At 35.6% G+C, this 14,968-nt stretch overlaps 1 protein-coding gene and 1 pseudogene across 2 annotated transcripts in view; both read left to right on the top strand.

The window, feature by feature from the left end:
- The window catches only part of KCNU1 (potassium calcium-activated channel subfamily U member 1), a 157,972-nt gene that overhangs the window by 101,772 nt on the left and 41,232 nt on the right, over positions 1 to 14,968 (top strand). The window lies entirely within an intron of this gene.
- Positions 2,476 to 3,298, top strand: LOC104007570 (translationally-controlled tumor protein-like; annotated as a pseudogene).

The raw sequence follows: 14,968 nt of genomic DNA on the forward strand, positions 1-14,968 counted from the left end.
CACGAAAAATCGGAGACTTCATCATACAATCATATAATCTTCCCGTATCCCACACATTACCACCACACCAATAGGGCTTCAGTATCACAAAAGGGAATTATAGTTGAAAGAGGTGCAAGGTACAGATTATTCAAGAAGGAGTTCTTAGGAAAACCCAAAGACAACAAAGTAGACAAAAGCAATGACACTAGAGGAATTTAGAGCCTCTGAAAACTGCAGCTACAGCAAACAAACAGTGCAATTCCTAGCTAGATTAACATAAAACCTCACACTGAACACCTATTTACCTCAGTTCTTATTATCCAATATAACATATCCTATTGTAAAACAAAATTGCAAAGAATGCAAAAAGCCAAGAACAAAACAAAACTCTCTCTGAGATGTTCAATTTAAAACCACACCATTTATAAATTCGGAAAGGAGACTTTATTTCTTGTAAAAGGTTGCAGCCTGTAAGGTGGCCATCCCACAAGCCGGGAAGTGTGCCTCCAGAAAAAACGAGAAACAGGAATTTCAAAGGAGAAGGGGTTGAGGTAGGAGATTTATGTTGAACAGGTTGGCAAAACAAACGTATTCAACAGGTTACAGGAAGAGCTATGGATATGCATGCAACATAAGACCCATGTTTACCTTGGGGTGGAGACTTAATATTTTTTTAATGTCAGCTTTAGGGGTGCAAGTGGTTTTTTGGTTATATGGATGAATTGCATCGTGGTGAAGTCTGAAATTTTAGTGTACCTGTCACCAAAGCAGTATGCATTGTACCCAATATGTAGTTTTTTATCCCTCATCCTCCTCCCAATGTCCCCCTTCTGAGTCTTCAGTATCCCTTATACCACTCTGTATGCCTTTGCATACCCATAGCTTAGCTCCCACTTAGAAGTCAGAACATACAGTATTTGGTTTTCCATTACTGAGTTACTTCACTTAGAATAATGGACTCTACTTTCATCCAAGTTGTGACAAAATACATTATTTTGTTCTTTTTTATGGCTGTGTAGTATTCCATGGTGTATATATACCACGTTTTCTTTATCCACTCATCAGTTGATAAGCACATAGGTTGTTTCCATATCTTTACAATTGTGAATTATGCTGCAATAAACATATGTGTGCAGGGGTCTTTTTGACATAATTACTTATATTGCCTTTGGGTAGATACCCAGCAGTGGGATTGCTGAATTGAATGGTAGATCTGCTTGTGGTTCTCTAAGAAATCTCCACACTGTTTTCCATACAGATTGTACTAATTTACATTCCCACCAACCGTGTAGAAGCATTCCCTTTTCGCCACATCCACTGTTTTTTGACTTTTAATAATGGCTATTCTGGCTGGAGTAAAGGTGATATCTCATTGTGGTTTTAATTTGCATTTATCTGATGATTAGTTGAGCATTTTTCTGAAAACGTTGAGCATTTTTTCACATGTTTATTGGCCATTTGTATTTTTTTTTTTTTTTTTGGAGAAATGAGACATTTAAATGTATCACAACTAGGCCCTAAACATCAAAATGCCTTTTCAGGGCATGAAGGCATGTAAGAGTGTATCTTCTGGAAACTGGCCAGAACCAATCCATGGTTGATGGTCTTCTTATCTGTAGAAAGTGCTGAAATCAGTCTCTTGTCCAATAAAAGCTGTAGTTATGGCTGGTAGAGATTAGTTAGTCAGAATGTGGTGGTGAACTACAAATTGTTTTAATATTGCTCATCTTGAGGTCAGTGCTTGTTTAGCTGCTAGAGAAACAAACAAAAAGCTTTGTGGCAGTTAGAATGTCATTTATTTCTTAGGTGTAGGGTACATGACTTAACCCTTGCCTAGAATGGCCTTAAGTTCCATTTGTAATTTGGTATCTTATTGCCACAAAGTGTCTGTTCTGTCAGTCTTATAATCTCTATTTTAACATTAATACTAGTCAGTAGTTATGTTGAAACAATAGAAGGGACGGGGGTATCATGAGGCTCATCTAATCTCCTCTCCTGTCATGGCTGGGAACTCAGTTTCTAAAGATTTTTCTGGGTTGCCCTTGTCCAAGAGGGAGTCTGTTCAGTTGGTCGGGGAAAGGGGGATTTAGAATTTTATTTTTATTTTATAGAGGAGAAAAACCAAGTAACAGAAACAAATTAAGAGATGATACCAATTTGGAATTATCAGAATTTGAAATAAGTATGATTAATATGTTAAAGACTCTGATAGAAAACATAGACAACATGGAACAACGAATGGACAATGTAAGCAGAGAGGTAGAAATCCTAAGAAATAATCAAAGGAAATACTAGAAATCAAAACCACAGTAACAGAAATAGAAAATGCCTTGATTGGCTCACCAGTAGACTGGACAGTGTGAAAAGGAGAGTAGCTTTTCCTGCCACTCTTCCCTCCCCCACAGCACCACTCTGGCTGCACCGTGCTCTGAACTCCAGGCTTCTGCTAAGCTAGTGCCACCTTCATCTCCCTTCAGCCCCATCACGATTATCTTCCAGGACCTCATCAGCCACAATGAGATGTTCTCTGACATTTACAAGATCTGGGAGATCACAAATGGGCTGTGCCTGGAAGTGGAGCAGAAGATGGTCAGTAAGACAACAGGGAACACTGATGACTCACTCATTGGCAGAAATTCCTCCTCTGAAAGTACTGAGGGTGAAGTTACTGAAAGCACGATAATCACTAGTGTTGATATTGTTACAAACCATCACTTGCAGGAAAGCATCTTCACAAAAGAAGCCTACAAGAAGTATATCAAAGATTACATGAAATCAATCAACGAAAAACTTGAAGAACAGAGACCAGAAAGAGTGAAACCTTTTATAACAGGAATGAAGAACAAATCAAGCACATCTTTGCTAATTTTAAAAACTACTAGTTCCATTTTTTTTTCTTTTTGAGATAGGGTCTCGCTCTGTCACCCAGGCTGGAGTGCAGTGGCACAATCACAGCTCACTGCAATCTCTGCCTCCTTTGTTCAAGTAATTCTTCTGCCTCAGTCTCTTCAGTAGCTGGGATTACAGGCATGCACCACCATGCCCAGCTAATTATTGTATTTTTAGTAGAGACAGGGTTTCACCATGTTGGCCAGGCTGAACTCGAACTCCTGACCTCAAGTGATCCACCTGCCTTGGCCTTCCAAAGTGCTTGGATTACAGGCATAAGCCACATGCCCAGCAAAACTACCAGTTCTTTATTGGTGAAAACCTAAATCCACCTGGCATGGTTGCTCTGCTGAACTACCGTAAGGATGGTCAGTATGACCCCATATATGATTTTTTAAAGAATGGTTTAGAAATTAAAAGATGTTAAGAAATTTGGTAATTACTTTGGATCTATCACCTGTCATCATAACTGGCTGCCACTTGTCATCAACACAACACCAGAGATTAAGACAAATGAGACTGATGTCATCGTGAGCTTTTTAATTGTTTTGATTCTGACTTATTTGGTGTGGAGGCATCACTTTTAAGGAAAAAAAAACTTGTCATGTAGATTGTCTAAAAATGAAATGCATTTAAACTAAGAAAGAGAGGGAATAAGTACTCTTGAGGATACATCTTCAGAAAATTTCCAAACTGATATAAAAGGGCATAAAGAAGAATAAAAAATAAGAACAATATCAAAAGAAAGTGGGACAAATTTAAAATGTGAATATATGCATAACTGGAATATGAGGAGGAGAAAGAAAAATGGAGAAGAAGAAATGTTTGAAGTAATAGTAGCTGAGACCTTTCTAAAATTAATAATGCCAACCCACAGACCTGGAAAGCTTAGAAAACAGGTAGGATACATAACAAAATATATACAACTATGCATATCATATTCAAACTACTAAGAAAAAAAAGAGAAAATTACAAAAGAACCCAAATGAAAAGAAGTCATCTTGCCCATGGAGAAACACGGAAAATAATTATAGTTGTCTTTTTGTCAGAAACCATAAGTAAGAACAAAGTGAAGTGAATTAAAGTATTGAAAGAAAAAACCCCATCAACCTAAAATCCTATTTGCAGTAAAATTTTTCTTCAAAATTGAAGGAAACAGGCAGACTTCCTCAAACAAATTTTCTTCAAAATTGAAGGAAACAGGCAGACTTCCTCAAACAAAAACTGAGGCAGTTTATCACCAGCAGGCTTACCCTACAAGAAATGTCAAAAGATAGTAAGAAAGCCTTCAGGCAGAAGGAAAATTATATAGATCAGAAACTGAGATCTATATAAAGAATATTCAAGACAGAATAAATGAATTAAATTTTTTTATTTTTAATTGACTTAAAATATAACTGTTTAAGGTATTAATAGTAAAATTGTATGAGGTGACCAATATACCTAGATACTTGAAATGAATGACAGCAGCATCATAAGAGATGGAAAGGATGAGTTGGAAATACTCTGCAATAAGCTACATGCACTATACATTAGGCAGTGTAGTGTTTTTCAAAGAGAAACTTAAATCAGTTAAAAATATATATTGCAAATTTGAGGTCAACTCCTAATTTTAAAAAAATATATAAGTGTTGTGTTGTGCTACAAAAAGAGATAAAATGAAATCATATAAAATGCTCAATCAAAACCAGAGAAGACAGGAAAGAAAGAACAAATGTAACAAATTAGAAAACAATTACAAATGTGGTAGACATTAATCCAACCATATCAATAATTTTTTCAATATGAGTGGCATAAATACAATTAAAAGACAGCTATTGTTAGAGTTGATAAAGAAACAAGATTCAACATGTGCTATATGTAAGAAATCTACTTTTAATATAAATATTTGGACAGATTAAAAATAAAATAATGAAGAAAGATAAATCATGCTAACACTTACTACCTTTTTTCTTGATGTCTATTGTGTTTATTATTAGTATAGCCACTACAGTTCTCCTTTAATTACTATTTTCATGCCGTTATTTTCCATCCTTTTACTTTCAACCTATTTTTGCTTTGAATCTAAATTCTGTCTCTTGTAAATGAAATACATATTTTATGAATATTATTACAACCTCTGTATTTTTATTAGTGTAATCTATTTATACCTAAATTGATTATGAATAATGAAGCATTTAAGTCTGCCACTTGGTATTTTTTATATATGTCTCTTGTCTGTTTTTAATCTATTCCACCATTACTGCCTTATTTTATTGTTAAATAGATATTTTCTATTGTACCATTTTAATTCTCTTGTGATTTCTTTTAGAGTATTTTTATTTTATTAGTGGTTGCCTTGGAGATTACAATTAACACCTTATAGCAATATAGTTCATATTAATACCATCTTATTTTCACTAGTACGTAACTATTTTACTTCTATGTAGCTCCATTTCTTTGCCCAACTTTATGCTATGATTATCATACAAATTACATCTTTATAATATTATAGGTTCATCAACACAATCCTATAACTGCTTTGCAAACTTGTATTTTAAGTCAGACAAGATAATACAAAAGGATGGATGGATGGATGCTTGGAAGAATGCATGGATGGATGGGCGGATGCATAGAGAGATAATACTATCTTTCCTATTTACCTATGTAATTACTTTTACTGACACTCTGTTTCTTAATGTGGATGCAAGTTAATGTTTGTCATCCTTTCATTTCAGCCTAAAGGAATTGTAATACTCTTTAGTATCGTTTGTAATAAAAGTTTGCAAACAATTCTGGCCATTTTTCTTCATCTGAAAATGTCTCCATTTCTTCATCATTTTTGAATAATACTTTGTTGGATATAGAATTCTTAACTGATAAGCCTTTTTTTTTGAGAACTTTATATATGTTCTTCCACTGCCTTCTGGCTTTCATGGTTTCTGATGAGAAATTAGCTGTTAATCTTATTAAGGATCCCTTGTAGATGCTGAGTTGCTTTTTACTTGCTGCTTTCAAGATTCCTCTTCGCCCTTGGCTCTGAACAATTTGATTATGGTATATCCAGGTCTGAATCTCTTTGAGATTACTCTACTTAAACTTCCTTTAGCTGCTTAGATATGTAAGTTAATGTTTTCATTAAATATGTAAAATTTGTGTCCATTATCTAAGTACTCTTTCTTCTTCTTTCTCTCTCTCCCCCATTTCTGAAACTCCCATTTTGTGTATGTTGATACACTTTATGATGTCCCACAGTTTTCTGAAGCTTCTGTGTATATTTCTTCAATAGGTTTTTATTTCTATTTTTCTGACTGCATTATCTCCATTGACTTATATTCAAGCTCATTTATTCCTTCTTCTGCCAACTCAGATCTGCTGCTGAGCTCCTCCACTAAAATTTTCTTTTCAGTTATTGTACTTCTTAACTCCAGAATTTCCATTTGTTTTTTTCTTATAATCTATCTCCTCACTGATATTTTGTATTCAGTGCTATATTGTTCTCATACTTTTCTTTAGTTCTTTAAAAATGGTTTCAGTTAGTCCTTTAAATATATTTATAATGGCTCTTATAAAATCTTTGCCTAGAAAGTCTGGGCTTCCTTCCGGACAGTTTCTATTGGTGTTCCCACCCCCCACCCCCCACCAGGTATGGTCCATACTTACTGTGTCTTTGTGTCTCATAATTTTTTGTTGAAAGCCAGGCATTTTAAATAATATTATATGACAACTCTACAAACTATTTTGCTATGCTTTATTGTATATTGACACTTAAATCTCTACTCACTTAGCTTTATGATCAGCTAATGATTGCACTGAGATTTCCTTAAATGCCTTGAACTGATAAGTCTTCTTATATTTGCCAAGGGATTCTGTGTGCATGTTGAGGTAGTTCCTTTGACATTTTAGCAGTTTACATCTTTGCCTAAGCCTTCGTTTTTGGTTTGTGCAGTCTCAAGATCAGCCAGAAGAGATTAGGAATACCTCAGGTTTTTTTTCCCCTGGGTGTATTTACAACTCTGCACATGCACATGGTTTTATTTTTATTCAGTTTCCTACAGTGAATGTTTCAAAACCTTTTAATACCCTCTATAGAAGTCTGTTATTTTCTTTTGTTTTATTTGAGACAGAGTCTTGCTTTGTCACCCAGGACAGCGTGCAGTGGCATGATCTCAGCTCACTGCAACCTCTGCCTCCTGGGATCAAGCAATTCTCCTGACTCAGCCTCTCAAGTAGCTGTTATTACAGGTGTGCGCCACCATGCCTAGCTACTTTTTTTTTTTTTTTTTTTTTTTTTTTTTTTTTTTTTTTTTTGTAGAGATGAGGTTTCGCCATGTTGCCCAGGTTAGTCTTGAACTCCTGGCCTCTGGTGATCCACCTGCCTCAGCCTCCCAAAGTGCTGGGATTACAGGCATGAGCCACCACATCTGGCCCTCTCTATAGACTTCTAATTCTCCAGCTTTTTCTTTTGAAGATTTTTGTGGGTCTTTTTTTTTTTTGCAACATTGTTAACTATAACTCAGATATTTGCAATTTAAAAAAGTTACTGCTGATTATTTTTTTTAAATGCCTCAGGAAAAATTCCACTGAGAAAACTCCCAGGCCAAATAAAGATAAGCCCTGTGAGTGTGCACTTCCAGGGAGCTGCTAGAAAGCTCAAATAGTAACATATTCTGTGAATAAGGATATTTAACAGCTTCAGATCTATTATTTTCTCTCTGGTGGCTGCTAGACTGCTGGTTTTCAGAGCTACTGTTATTGTAAGGCTTCTGATCTTGATGGCTACTGTTGAACTAAAGATAGTGGAATGGGAATAGCACTTCTCAAAAATGCCATGAAGCTTATTGTTCTTCCCAAGATCTCACCATTTTTCTTAAACAAATACTCCTCATATTGTTTCAAGTCTCCAGTTTATTTCCAGAACTCTGAAGATGTTGATTTTGATAATTTTTTTGTCAATATTCTCATTGCTTGTGTAGAATAGTGAATATTCAAAGGCCCTAACTCTGCCATTCTGGAAGAATGTCCCTTGTAGTTACTTTTTATAGTTATTTTTCATCTTCCTATTAAACTTGTAATGGTCCCTTAACTTGGTTTAAGACCATCTCTTTGCAGCAACGCCTTCCTTCATCTCTAACTTGACACTTTTAATCTGCAAGCCAAAAATCCAAAAATGTTAGAAATATAGATAATTCATGAAAAAATTTTCGATTAAGAAATGCCACTGAGTATTTGTGATATCTTTGGTCTATGCAAATGCTATTTTAAAATGATGTCAGGCTGCTTTCTAGATTAGAAGTCTAAATCCACTTCACTACCTGTTTTTATATGGTTTGCCATACAAAAGCATTGTGTTTAATTTGCAATGAAAGTATACTGTGGTAAAAGACTACAATATATGTTGATATTATCAAACTTGGCACTTATCACAATATTCTCAATTCATGGTAAAGCCATGGTTAGAAAAATTATAAAATTTTAAAAGAACATCTTAGCACAGCAGAATTTGCAATCAAAGTTTGTTTCTGAGTGACTCACTTGTTAGCCAAGCAAGAGAAGTCATTTACTAATGGTGAATCAATTAAATTGTGTTTGATTGCAGCAGACGAAAAAATGTATCCAGACAAAATAAAACTGCCTAGTACTATTAACCTTTCAGCAAAAATCATTGCTGGAAGAATTGAAGACATCAGAAGCAATATCAATGTCACTTAAAAATGAGGAAAATAGTTGTGAGTGGTTTCTCTCAGCTTTTAATATGTTAACATATGTTACTGATACAGCTTAGTTATTATTTATTCAAGGAGTCAAGGCAGAGTTTGAAGTACCTAAATGGCCTCTGTGAATAGTCTGCATGGCACAACTACCTGTGAAAATATATTCAAAGAAGTTGAGAAAATATTAATTCAGTATAATCTGAAGCAGAATCTGCTAAGATGTATTACAGATGATACAAAAATACATGTGGACCAGAAACAGTCCTAGTTAGACAAATTTACAAAGTTCGTAAAATGTAAAATGCATAAAGACTATAGTCCTTATTGTGTTATCCATCAGAAAGTATTTTGTGAAGAATATATTAATTTATCATGAGTTATTGAACCAGAAGTGTCAATGGTGAATTTTATTAGCTCTCATGAACTTTGCCATTGTTAGTTCCATAAAGTTTTGTAAGAAATAAAATCTGAATATCCTGACTTACCCTACCATACATCAGTTTAAGAACTTAACAATAGTAAAGTTTTTTGTGATTTTTTTTTTGGAAACAGAATCTCACTCTGTCACCCAGACAGAGTGGGTGCAGTGGCACAATCTCAGCTCACTGCCCCCCAGTTCAAGTGAATCTTCTGCCTCAGACTTCCAAGTAACTGGGATTACAGGCACTGACCACCACGCCCAGCTAATTTTTATATTTTTAGTAGAGATGGGGTTTCACCATGTTGTCCAGGCTGGTCTCAAACACCTGGCCTTAAGTAATCTGCCCCCCTCAGCCTCCCAAAGTGCTGGGATTGCAAGCATGAGCCACTGTACCTGGCCTTTTGTGTTATTTTAAAAACCTGGATCAAGATTAAAATGTTTCTGAATAAGAAGAACTGTGCTGTCAACCACCATTTCCGAACACTAAATAACTTCAAAACTTATTATTCACTGCAGGTTTCATCATCTCTATTAACAAATTTAAACTTGAAAGTCAAAGCAGAGCTAACATGTGAAACTTATACTATCATAATTACAATGACAATTATCAATCTTTGAATCACAATTAATGTCATTCTTCTTTATATACTTCCCATGCTGTCAAAAGTTAAAATAAAAAATGAGATTACTATTTCCACACAAATTTTCTGTAGATATATTTTCTGATCTCAGTTTCAGCATTGTCATTTTAGACCTTGATGCAAGTGCTAAAAAAATTCTATATTTCAAAGTTTACTTAACAATGCAGCTGAGAAGTTTCTACCTAAACTTTCATTGCAAGTGATTAATCTGCAATATAACGACATGCTAAAAGGCAAATATCAAAAGAAGAATCTAATAAAATTCTATAAATGCCTTCTAAGCAATAAATATACTCAATTATTATAGAATCTTATGCTCTTGGAGCACTATTGGTATTTGATAGTACCTATCTGTGTGAAAAGACTTTTTCAAAGATAAAATATGTTAAATTTTGTTGTTGTTAACATTAACATATGAACATTTGCAATTAATTTTGATTATAGAGAATATTAACTATGAATGCCAATTTTTAAAAATCCCTTAAAAATTATTTTTTTCATTAGTAGACCTATAATTTAAGAAATTTAAATTACTAAACTATTATATTTTAAATATCATCAATGAATATTTATAAAAACTTATTTTCTTTCTTGTTATGTAAGTACCTACATGATATCGATTTAGCCTCTTGGCCTGAAGAGCTTAAAATATTATATCTAGCCCTTTGCAAAATAAAATTTGTCAACTCTGTTCCAGATAGTTAAGATGAACAGTATCACATCAGATGTCTGGAAACAATAGTCAAAGATTAGATTTATGATAATTTGATAAGAGCAATAATTTTCATTCCAAACTATTAATAAATGTTTTGAGTTTAGATTAATAGGTTGTTGGAAAATTGAGAAAAGTAGGGGTAAATAATACTTTTAAAGAGAAATTGACTCAATTATATAATCTCAATTTTCCATGGAAACAAAAAGTAATAGTACAGCAGATAAAGGAATCAAATAATAGAATGCGATGATCTTTAAGACATCTAAAATTTGGTGTGGTTACTGTTGGACTTTTACCCCTGGAACTCTGAGAAAGAAGGTCCGTTCCTTTGAGGTGATCAAATAGAAGAGGTTGGAGGAAGATTTCAGAGAACATGCAGTTTATTTTCTTTTTCACACAGTAAAAAGAGCTTAGACATGATTGGGAATCTATTTCAATGGAGCTTTTGATATGAAAAAGAAAGAGATTATAGGAAAACATTTCTTCTTGCAAAATAATCAAGAAACTGATCACCAGGAAGTGAGATATTATTTATATTTGTATTAAGATAGTTTCATACAGATGCCAATTTATTCTAGTCTATAAAAGCCAAGGTTGATTACCTAAAAAACTTTCACAGTACACAATTTTGCATCTTCCATTTACTCCACAAGATCAGTAAAGAGAGATGCATGTGCTTCTGCCTGAGTTATAACTAGTGGTGAACCATGGGGTGATTTTGTTCTTGCTATGGGACAATAGCAAAAAGAGTCTGAGTCAAAACTCACTTATCAGCATGCACAGTGGTTCCACTGTGCAGACATTTGATTATACATAAGACAGAATTTTATTGCCAAAAGCTGTGTGTGTGTGTGTTTGGTGGTGATTTTCAAATTGTAGAACAATTCCCATAAAATTTATAGAATCATTCTCTCTCTCTCCCTCTCTCTCTCCCTCTATTGTAGAAAAATTCCCATAAAATTTATAGAATCATTCTCTCTCTCTCTCTTGCTCTCTATCTTTTTCTCTCCCCCCATAAATGGCTGCAACTAAGTACAAAACATTTACAAGGAAATAAATGACTTCCAGTATTTCCCTCTGGAGCTTTAGAATAAGAAGTGGAACATCTAAATAGTTTCTTGATGCAACAGGTCTTAGCTTCAAGGAATCCAAATATGAATGTCACCAAGAGTCACACATCAGGAAAGCTGAGGACTTAATGACCTTTAGAAACTCCATTTCAAATTAGAGGTGAACAGAGCAGGGTGAATATCCTCCTTCTTACCCCTTTTCATTTTCATTCACCTTTAATTTAAAAAACTAAAGCACAGGAAACATCTAAGCATAAGTGCCCCTGCCTTATGGAGGCCATCTCACCCTGCACTTCTACGGCCCACTAAAAAATTCTGACGCTTACCTTTCATCCCTAGTCACAGACCTACACTAATCACATCTTCTTGTTAAAGAACACTGTCCATAACCTTTTCCCTCCCACAAGAGACTTCTAATTTTAACTTTTCATCTTTAATCAAGGTGTGCCTCCTTTTAAAAATAGCCATTGTGTAACGCACAGACAGGGAGGACTCCATGTCATGAGTGATCCCAAATGGCCTCCATCTCCATTATCTCCATTGCTTCTTGATAGGTCGCTGGTACTAAGTAAAATGTTGTAACACTCAGGATGCCTGTATTCACAGGCTTTCCTCCAGTGATGGCTTCCAGACGTGAGGAAATTTTTAAAGTTTGTGGTCCTCAACGCATCATTGGGTCCTTCCAATGTTTTCAAAAATCCATAATCACCAGCACACTATGTTGACTCCATTTCAACATTCAGCCACAGGGATTTCAGAGAAACTAAGCGATATGGATAAGAAGACTTCACAAATAACTTCCTATTTCTAGAGAAAAGACATTAAACTATTCATATACCCTGCAATTATTTTAATTTCCTCTGCAGCGTTTGATACCTGCCCCCTGTATCCCTCTCTCACATACATAAACACATGTGCACCTCACACCAGTAACATTTAGATGGGTGCTATTGTTTCCAGTCCCAATTCCTTTTGGGACTGTTAATAATGTTAATAATGTTAATAATTTTCCAGGCCAAGCCTCCCAACCCACTGCATAAGGAAAGCATTTATGTCATGTTGAACCCTGACCTGAACTCAATCCCATAAAACCTTGGGAAGTGGATCAATACAATGAAAAGGGAGGTAGTTTTCAGATATCTCATGCTCCGATTCCCCATCTCCATACCCCACCAAAAAGGAAAAAAGAAAAAAAAAACAGTCTTGTGTCTGAAATTTGCATTTGTTTCAGTAATGCATTTTAGCATTGAAAGTGTCAGAGTAACTGACTTCATTGTTCAGGTCCTTGTCCAATACACAAAGAAAACCTTATGCCAACAACTGTCTATGGGAGGGAAGTATTTTTTATTTAGATCAACTTCTACACTTACTATGCAAGTTGATATTTAGAAAGTGTTGGAGAGTGTGGGAAAGAGCACTTAAAACTACAACCTTATGCTGAAAAAAATTGGCTGAAGAAATTGCTATCATGAGGATTGAGACTTGCCCTGAGCTGAGGGCACAGACTCCGACTTTTATTAAAGGTACCTGCTGCTCTGGGTCATGTCTCATCTGTCCTAACATTGTAGAAAATTCCAAATGCAATTTCCATGAAATATAAAGGGATTTAAATGAGGGTTCATCTGCAGAATGGGTGAGAAAGAGGGAAATTGTCTTTTTATCTTTCTCTTTTCATCTGGTAACAATTTATACTCAGAGATGCCTATACAAATTCATAGAAAAAGCGCTGCGGAAAAGCTGTCAGTTTTTACTCATCAGAAATAAAGCAAAGCTTAACAGAGGGAAGTTCAAATATGGGCTCAGATGTGGATTTATCTAATAGAAACTCTATCCTAGTCTTGCCTCACCTGGGCTGGGGCCACTCTGATCTTGGGTCTAACTTCTAAGCTAGAAGATAGAAAAAAAAAATGCCTTCGTGGAGATTTTAGATTGTAAACATTGAAAACAGAGGCCATGAGTTTGACAGAGCCCATCTGTAAAGCAGCATTTAAAGGCAAACAGAACACTCTGCTCACAGCTGATCTTGTTTACCTTAGAACACAGTTTACATTCTCCTACGTAAACTGAAATAAGATTATACTGAATAGAATGATATCCTGAATTTTCATATACCTCCTTTTAAAAACACCATTTACAGATGTTTTTTAAATCATACCTATTATCTCTACTATTAAAGTTTATAATTTAATAATGACTTCATGAAGACTCTGTGTATGCAAAGAAGCAGGAGAGACCAGGAAGCAGAGAGAGAGGTTGAAGAATACAGAGCCTGTTTATCTTAAAACATTTCAGGGCTATTGGCCACCTAGCTGTCTTCTCTGTCTTCTCTTCCATTAAACATCAGCAGAACTCATCAATAAACACAGAGGTGTAGAAAGTTTTCTGCACAACGTGGAAGGCTTTCTAGGCATGATATTTCAAGTGTTTTATTCTTTCTTTCCTCCTCTTCCTCCCAGAGAGCTTTTCAAATTAGCACAAAGAAGTATCGCCATTTGGGCAACAGAGTGACCAGTTTTAGCCCTGAAAGTCTCCATGTCCTGGGAAACCCAAGCAAAGCAGAATGGCCGGTAGACAGTGTGTTTATTTTCCTCTTCCCAGATGGTTTCCTAAGGTTTTCCCAGATGGCAACCAAGGGGGCTTGGTGCTTTGGAAGTAACCAGGCTGCTGTCAACGTATGTCACATCCCATGAGATTTCATGGCAGGTCTTTTTAAAATTTTACCCGGTAAAGGAGTAACAGCAAGGATTAAGTGGCTAAGCTGGATGCAAGACACAGAGCCTGGTGCCTATTTCACTCCTCATGGAAAAGGAAGGAATCGCAGAGGCCTTTCTAACAGGGACGGTGAATTATGTCCTCATTTGCTTGGTCCTGAAAGTTTCTTGGCGCTCACAGGATCTCTTTTTTTTTTTTTTTTATTATACTTTAAGTTTTAGGGTACATGTGCACAATGTGCAGGTTAGTTACATATGTATACATGTGCCATGTTGGTGCGCTGCACCCACTAACTCGTCATCTAGCATTATGTATATCTCCCAATGCTATCCCTCCCCCCTCCCCCCTCCCCACCACAGTCCCCAGAGTATGATATTCCCCTTCCTGTGTCCATGTGATCTCATTGTTCAATTCCCACCTATGAGTGAGAATATGCGGTGTTTGGTTTTTTGTTCTTGCGATAGTTTACTGAGAATGATGGTTTCCAATTTCATCCATGTCCCTACAAAGGATATGAACTCATCATTTTTTATGGCTGCATAGTATTCCATGGTGTATATGTGCCACATTTTCTTAATCCAGTCTATCATTGTTGGACATTTGGGTTGGTTCCAAGTCTTTGCTATTGTGAATAATGCCGCAATAAACATACGTGTGCATGTGTCTTTATAGCAGCATGATTTATAGTCCTTTGGGTATATACCCAGTAATGGGATGGCTGGGTCAAATGGTATTTCTAGTTCTAGATCCCTGAGGAATCGCCACACTGACTTCCACAATGGTTGAACTAGTTTACAGTCCCACCAACAGTGTAAAAGTGTTCCTATTTCTCCACATCCTCTCCA

The sequence above is a fragment of the Pan troglodytes genome, chromosome 7, assembly GCF_028858775.2.
Source record: "Pan troglodytes isolate AG18354 chromosome 7, NHGRI_mPanTro3-v2.0_pri, whole genome shotgun sequence".
Taxonomy (NCBI): Eukaryota; Metazoa; Chordata; class Mammalia; order Primates; family Hominidae; genus Pan; species Pan troglodytes.